This window comes from Anser brachyrhynchus (assembly GCF_964034855.1).
Source record: "Anser brachyrhynchus genome assembly, contig: SCAFFOLD_186, whole genome shotgun sequence".
NCBI lineage: Eukaryota > Metazoa > Chordata > Aves > Anseriformes > Anatidae > Anser > Anser brachyrhynchus.
Window position 1 is genome coordinate 210,739 of NW_027663733.1, and position 6,386 is coordinate 217,124.

Below are 6,386 nucleotides of genomic sequence, written 5' to 3' on the forward strand. Positions count from 1 at the left end.
TGCACTCCAGTGAGTCCAGAGAGTGCACTTGCACCACGGGGGATGCAGTGCAGTGAGTCCAGAGAGCGCACTGGCACCACTGGGGATGCACTGCAGTGAGTCCACAGAGTGCAATGGCACCACTGGGGATGCAGTGCAGTGAGTCCAGAGAGTGCACTGGCACCACTGGGGATGCACTGCAGTGAGTCCAGAGAGTGCACTGGCACCAATGGAGCTTCAGTGCAGTGAGTCCAGAGAGTGCACTGGCACCACTGGGGATGTAGTGCAGTGAGTCCAGAGAGTGCACTGGCACCACTGAAAATGCACTTCAGTGTGTCCAGAGAGTGCACTGGCACCACTGGGGATGCACTGCAGTGAGTCCAGAGAGTGCACTAGCGCCACTGGGGATGCAGTGCAGTGAGTCCAGAGAGTGTACTGGCACCACAGGGGATGCAGTGCAGTGAGTCCAGAGAGTGCACTGGCACCACTGGGGATGCACTGCAGTGAGTCCAGAGAGTGCACTGGCACCACAGGTGATGCAGTGCAGTGAGTCCAGAGAGTGGCGCTCCAGCCTCGTTTTCCGCTCCAGCCGCGTCAACCGCTCCAGCCGCGGTAGCCCCTCCAGCCGAGGCAGACGCTCTAGACGCTCCAACCGCGTCAGCCTCTCCAGCCGCGTTAGCCCCTCCAGCCGCGGCAGCCGCTCCAGCCGCGGCAGCCGCCCCAGCCGCGGTAACCGCTCCAAACGCGGCAGGAGCTCCAGCCGGGGCAGCCGCTCCAGCCGCTACCGAGTGGAGCGGCTGCCACGGCTGGAGCGGTTGCCGCGGTTGGAGCGCCTGCCGTGTTTGGAGCGGCTGCCGCGGCTTCCGCGGCTGGAGCGGCTGCCGCGGTTGGACAGTCTGCCGCGTATGCCGCGGACGGAGCGGCTGCCGCGGCTGCCGCGGCTGCCGAGGCTGGAGGGCTACCGCGGCTGGAGCGACTGCCGCGGCTGGAGTAGTGCAGTGAGTCCAGAGAGTGCACTGGCACCACTGGGGATGCACTTCAGTGTGTCCAGAGAGTGCATTGGCACCACTTGGGATGCAGTGCAGTGAGTCCAGAGAGTGCACTGGCACCATTGGAGATGCAGTGCAGTGAGTCCAGAGAGTGCACTGGCACCACTGGGGGTGCAGTGCAGTGAGTCCAGAGAGTGCACTGGCACCACTGGGGATGCAGTGCAGTGAGTCCAGAGAGTGCACTGGCACCACTGGGGATGCACTGCAGTGAGTCCAGAGAGTTCACTGGCACCACTGGAGATGCACTTCAGTGAGTGCAGAGACTGCACTGGCACCACTGGGGATGCAGTGCAGTGAGTCCAGAGAGTGTACTGGCAACACTGGGGATGCACTGCAGTGAGTCCAGAGAGTTCACTGGCACCACTGGAGATGCACTTCAGTGAGTGCAGAGACTGCACTGGCACCACTGGGGATGCAGTGCAGTGAGTCCAGAGAGTGTACTGGCAACACTGGGGATGCACTGCAGTGAGTCCAGAGAGTGCACTGGCACCACTGGGGATGCAGTGCAGTGAGTCCAGAGAGTGTACTGGCACCACTGGGGATGCACTGCAGTGAGTCCAGAGAGTGCATTGGCACCACTTGGGATGCACTGCAGTGAGTCCAGAGAGTGCACTTGCACCCCTGGGGATGCAGTGCAGTGAGTCCAGAGAGTGCACTGACACCACTGGGGATGCAGTGCAGTGAGTCCAGAGAGTGCACTGGCACCATTGGAGATGCAGTGCAGTGAGTCCAGAGAGTGCACTGGCACCACTGGGGATGCAGTGCAGTGAGTCCAGAGAGTGCACTGGCACCACTGGGTATGCACTGCAGTGAGTCCAGAGAGTTCACTGGCACCACTGGAGATGTACTTCAGTGAGTCCAGAGACTGCACTGGCACCACTGGGGATGCAGTGCAGTGAGTCCAGAGCGTGCATTGGCACCACTTGGGATGCACTGCAGTGAGTCCAGAGAGTGCACTGGCACCACTGGGGATGCACTGCAGTGAGTCCAGAGAGTGCATTGGCACCACTTGGGATGCACTGCAGTGAGTCCAGAGAGTGCACTGGCACCACTGGGGATGCAGTGCAGTGAGTCCAGAGAGTGCGCTGGCACCACTGGGGATGCACTGCAGTGAGTCCAGAGAGTGCACTGGCACCAATGGGGATGCACTTCAGTGAGTCCACAGAGTGCACTGGCTCCACTGGGGATGCAGTGCAGTGAGTCCAGAGAGTGCACTGGCACCACTGGGCATGCAGTGCAGTGAGTCCAGAGAGTGCACTGGCACCACTGGGGATGCAGTGCAGTGAGTCCAGAGAGTGCACTGGCACCACTGGGGATGCAGTGCAGTGAGTCCAGAGAGTGCACTGGCACCACTGGGGATGCACTGCAGTGAGTCCAGAGAGTTCACTGGCACCACTGGGGATGCACTTCAGTGAGTGCAGAGACTGCACTGGCACCACTGGGGATGCAGTGCAGTGAGTCCACAGAGTGTACTGGCACCACTGGGGATGCACTGCAGTGAGTCCAGAGAGTGCATTGGCACCACTTGGGATGCACTGCAGTAAGTCCAGAGAGTGCTCTTGCACCACTGGGGATGCACTGCAGTGAGTCCAGAGAGTGCACTGGCACCACTGGGGATGCAGTGCAGTGAGTCCAGAGAATGCACTGGCACCAATGGGGATGCAAAGCAGTGAGTCCACAGAGTGCACTGGCACCACTGGGGATGCAGTACTGTGAGTCCAGAGAGTGCACTGGCACCACTGGGGATGCACAGCAGTGAGTCCAGAGAGTGCATTGGCACCACTGGGGATGCAGTGCAGTGAGTCCAGAGAGTGCACTAGCACCACTGGGGATGCAGTGCAGTCAGTCCAGTGAGTGTACTGGCACCACTGGGGATGCACTGCAGTGAGTCCAGAGAGTGCACTGGCACCACTGAGAATGCACTTCAGTGAGTCCAGAGAGTGCACTGGCACCACTGTTGATGCACTGCAGTGAGTCCACAGAGTGCACTGGCACCACTGGGGATGCAGTGCAGTGAGTCCAGAGAGTGCACTGGCACCACTGGGGATGCACTTCAGTGAGTCCAGAGAGTGCACGGGCTCCACTGGGGATGCACTGCAGTGAGTCCACAGAGTGCACTGGCACCACTGGGGATGCAGTGCAGTGAGGCCAGAGAGTGCACTGGCTCCAATGGGGATGCAGTGCAGTTAGTCCAGAGAGTGCACTGGCACCACTGGGTATGCAGTGCAGTGAGTCCAGAGAGTGCACAGGCAAAACTGGGGACGCACTGCAGTGAGTCCAGACAGTGCACTGGCACCACTGGGGATGCAGTGCAGTGAGTCCAGAGTGTGCACTGGCACCACTGGGAATGCAGTGCAGTGAGTCCAGAGATCGCACTGGCACCACGGGGGATGCACTTCAGTGAGTCCAGAGAGTGCACTGGCACCACTGGGGATGCACTGCAGTGAGTCCAGAGAGTGCACTGGCACCACTGGGGATGCACTGCAGTGAGTCCAGAGAGTGCACTGGCACCACTGGGGATGCAGTGCAGTGAGTCCAGAGAGTGCACTGGCACCAGAGGGAATGCACTGCAGTGAGTCCAGTGAGTGCACTGGCACCACTGGGGATGCAGTGCAGTGAGTGCAGGGAGTGCACTGGCACCACTGTGGATGCAGTGCAGTGAGTCCAGAGAGTGCAGTGGCACCACTGGGGATGCAGTGCAGTGAGTCCAGAGAGTGCACAGGCACCACTGGGGATGCAGTGCAGTGAGTCCAGAGAGTGCTCTGGCACCACTGGGGTTACAGTGCAGTGAGTCCAGAGAGTGCACTGGCACCACTGGGGATGCAGTGCAGTGAGTCCAGAGAGTGCACTGGCACCTCTGGTGATGCACTGCAGTTACTCCAGAGAGTGCACTGGCACCACTGGTGATGCAGTACAGTGAGTCCAGAGAGTGCACTGGCACCACTGGGGATTCACTGCAGTGAGTCCAGAGAGTGCACTGGCACCACTGAGAATGCCTTTCAGTGAGTCCAGAGAGTGCACTGGCACCACTGGGGATGCACTGCAGTGAGTCCACAGAGTGCACTAGCACCACTGGGGATGCAGTGCAGTGAGTCCAGAGAGCGTACTGGCACCACTGGGGATGCACTGCAGTGAGTCCAGAGAGTGCACTGGCACCACTGAGAATGCACTTCAGTGAGGCCAGAGAGCGCACTGGCACCACTGGGGATGCAGTGCAGTGAGTCCAGAGAGTGCACTGGCACCACTGGGGATGCACTGCAGTGAGTCCAGAGAGTGCACTGGCACCACTGATGATGCAGTACAGTGAGTCCAGTGAGTGCACTGGCACCACTGGGAATGTAGTGCAGTGACTCGAGAGAGTGCACTGGCACCACAGGGGATGCAGTGCAGTGACTCCAGAGAGTGCACTGGCACCACTTGGGATGCAGTGCAGTGAGTCCAGAGAGTGCACTGGCACCACTGGGGATGCAGTGCAGTGAGTCCAGAGAGTGCATTGGCACCACTGGGGATGCAGTGCAGTGAGTCCAGAGAGTGCACTGGCAGCACTGGGGATGCACTGCAGTGAGTCCACAGAGTGCACTGGTACCACTGGGGATGCAGTGCAGTGAGTCCAGAGAGTGCACTGGCACCACTGGGGATGCAGTGCAGTGAGTCCAGAGAGTGCACTGGCACCACTGGGGATGCAGTGCAGTGAGTCCAGAGAGTGCACTGGCACCACTGGGGATGCAGTGCAGTGAGTCCAGAGAGTGCACTGGCAGCACTGGGGATGCAGTGCAGTGAGTCCAGAGAGTGCACTGGCACCACTGGGGATGCACTGCAGTGAGTCCAGAGAGCGCACTGGCACCACTGGGGATGCACTGCAGTGAGTCCACAGAGTGCACTGGCACCACTGAGAATGCACTTCAGTGAGTCCAGAGAGTGCACTGGTACCACTGGGGATGCACTGCAGTGAGTCCAGAGAGTGCACTAGCACCACTGGGGATGCAGTGCAGTGAATCCAGTGAGTGCACTGGCACCACTGGGGATGCAGTGCAGTGAGTCAAGAGAGTGCACTGGCACCACTGGGGATGCAGTACAGTGAGTCCAGAGAGTGCATTGGCACCATTGGAGATGCAGTGCAGTGAGTCCAGAGAGTGCACTGGCACCACTGGGGATGCACAGCAGTGAGTCCAGAGAGTGCATTGGCACCACTGGGGATGCAGTGCAGTGAGTCCAGAGAGTGCACTGGCACCATTGGAGATGCACTGCAGTGAGTCCAGAGAGTGCACTGGCACCACTGGGGATGCAGTGCAGTGAGTCCAGAGAGTGCACTGGCACCACTGGGGATGCAGTGCAGTGAGTCCAGAGAGTGCACTGGCACCACTGGGGATGCACTGCAGTGAGTCCAGAGAGTTCACTGGCACCACTGGAGATGCACTTCAGTGAGTGCAGAGACTGCACTGGCACCACTGGAGATGCAGTGCAGTGAGTCCAGTGAGTGTACTGGCACCACTGGGGATGCACTGCAGTGAGTCCAGAGAGTGCACTGGCACCACTTGGGATGCACTGCAGTGAGTCCAGAGAGTGCACTTGCACCACTGGGGATGCAGTACAGTGAGTCCAGAGAGTGCACTGGCACCACTGGGGATGCAGTGCAGTGAGTCCAGAGAGTGCACTGGCACCAATGGGGATGCACTTCAGTGAGTCCAGAGAGTGCACTGGCTCCACTGGGGATGCAGTGCAGTGAGTCCAGAGAGTGCACTGGCACCATTGGAGATGCAGTGCAGTGAGTCCAGAGAGTGCACTGGCACCACTGGGGATGCAGTGCAGTGAGTCCAGAGAGTGCACTGGCACCACTGGGGATGCAGTGCAGTGAGTCCAGAGAGTGCACTGGCACCACTGGGGATGCACTGCAGTGAGTCCAGAGAGTTCACTGGCACCACTGGGGATGCACTTCAGTGAGTGCAGAGACTGCACTGGCACCACTGGGGATGCAGTGCAGTGAGTCCAGTGAGTGTACTGGCACCACTGGGGATGCACTGCAGTGAGTCCAGAGAGTGCATTGGCACCACTTGGATGCACTGCAGTGAGTCCAGAGAGTGCACTTGCACCACTGGGGATGCAGTGCAGTGAGTCCAGAGAGTGCACTGGCACCACTGGGGATGCAGTGCAGTGAGTCCAGAGAGTGCACTGGCACCACTGGGGATGCACTGCAGTGAGTCCAGAGAGTGCACTGGCACCACTGATGATGCAGTACAGTGAGTCCAGTGAGTGCACTGGCACCACTGGGGATGTAGCGCAGTGACTCGAGAGAGTGCACTGGCACCACTGGGGATGCAGTGCAGTGACTCCAGAGAGTGCACTGGCACCACTTGGGAT